Source organism: Centruroides vittatus, unplaced genomic scaffold, assembly GCF_030686945.1.
Source record: "Centruroides vittatus isolate TY-2023 unplaced genomic scaffold, ASM3068694v2 contig_799, whole genome shotgun sequence".
NCBI classification, from domain to species: domain Eukaryota; kingdom Metazoa; phylum Arthropoda; class Arachnida; order Scorpiones; family Buthidae; genus Centruroides; species Centruroides vittatus.
This window is the reverse complement of record NW_027122516.1, coordinates 1,594,098-1,595,940: the sequence shown is the minus strand read 5'-3', so window position 1 is coordinate 1,595,940 and position 1,843 is coordinate 1,594,098.

The window sequence follows — 1,843 nt, the reverse complement described above, 5'->3', positions numbered from 1 at the left end:
TTAATTACTGCTTTTAGTCCTTTTTATGTTATTTTATTAATATTAGTCTATCGTGACTATAATCTACTAGATATTTTCTAGGAAAAGGAAACTGAGCTCCACGGCATAGATTTTTCTGTTCCAGCTTGACACAGAAACACAGATATGGTAATAAGCTTTTGACATTATATCTAAAGCAGTTTAAAATCCACAGGTATGGTGGGGGGCCATGCATATACAGTACATCGTCATAACTGACACAAACATCAATAAACGTGTAAAACTATGTGCAGCCAGCAACTGTTTAAAACACACACATGTATCCACAGGACATGTGTGTGTTTTGAAAAGTTAATTTTGTCACGACATTATGCATGCTAAATGCCTGTTGTAAAGATCAAAATAAAAAGTTGTTATAGAGATCAGTGTAAATTAACAGCAATCATAAACTTGATTGACAACTGACATATAGCATGTGACAAGCATATAACAGGCAACCCACCAATAGAGTATATATGGAGAAATTTGACCTCAAATAGCTCATTGCATAGATTGATATTGTATTGCAACCAAATTTCAAAATTTTGGATATCAGCCTTGCCTAGTTGTACACACTTGCAAAAAACCATGTTTAAATGGTCATGTGGCTGTTTTGAACTTTGATCACAGACAAAACACATTCTGACTTATGAAGAGCTCCACTCAATTAATAAGACTTATTATACTGATTTAACTTGTGAATGAAAGTAGAGAGATTGAACCAAGGGACTGATTCAATCTCTCTAATTTCATCCATAAGTTAAATCAATAGATTACAGTCAAAATAGACTAATATTAGTCTATATACAAAATAGACAAATAAAAGATTTTATTGAATGTTTACCATTTATTTTAGTTTCATAATTGAAGTAAAAAAAAAAAAACAAAGTTAACTATGAAAAATTTAATATAAACATAATACTTTTTGAATATATAGAAATAAATGTAATATAGTGAGTTTTCTTTTTAATACTAGAATGCCTGACAATGGTCAATTGACCACTTTTGATTTTTGATGTGCATATTTTTGGTGTTTTCGTAGTATCATTCAGAGATTTTTGTGATTTTTAATCATTTTAGGGAAAGTTATTTTTGACTAGAAATCATTGTTTTTGGGATAAAGTTTTTAAGATAATGCCAATTTTACCATTGGCACTGCTAATAGTCAGTTAACCATTTCCTGTTTTACAAGGTGTTTTCATGTACTTTTAATGATAAAAGTTCACTAATTTATTGCTTATACCCCAGAATGCATAGTATGTACAGTACAATAACTGAAGAATTTGTGATGTTATTACATCATATGGTATTTTTTCCTAATTAGTTTATCCACCTTCATTCTTCTTTCCAGACCATCCTGTAGTATACCTCTTGTGTGTAATTGGTCATTATAACAATGGAAAAATCTGGATTGGTCAAGTCAAATGTTCTGTGACTTGACCAATGTCTGATAACAACACATTAAAATTAGCTTAAAATATTAAATATTCCTTTGAATTTAATTAATTGTAGTAAATTGATACAGGGTATAACTTCTTGACAGGACTCTTGAAAATGTCATGACTTTTCTTAACAGTGACTACTATAACTATTCCATCTTCCTGGATGCAGCCTTATTAATTATCCTATTTTCCATTTGAGACGAGATTCAAACAGTGCAGTTTAGTCATGGTACTATCTGGTTGAATAACAGGTTGATGTGTCACATAATACCCTCTGTGAAGATCATGTTCTTTCATAAATTGAAAATATTGCTTTTGCAACTGTGGAAATCGAGTTGCAAAAGTCTACTATTAAATGAAATATAATCAGAACAGTGGCTACT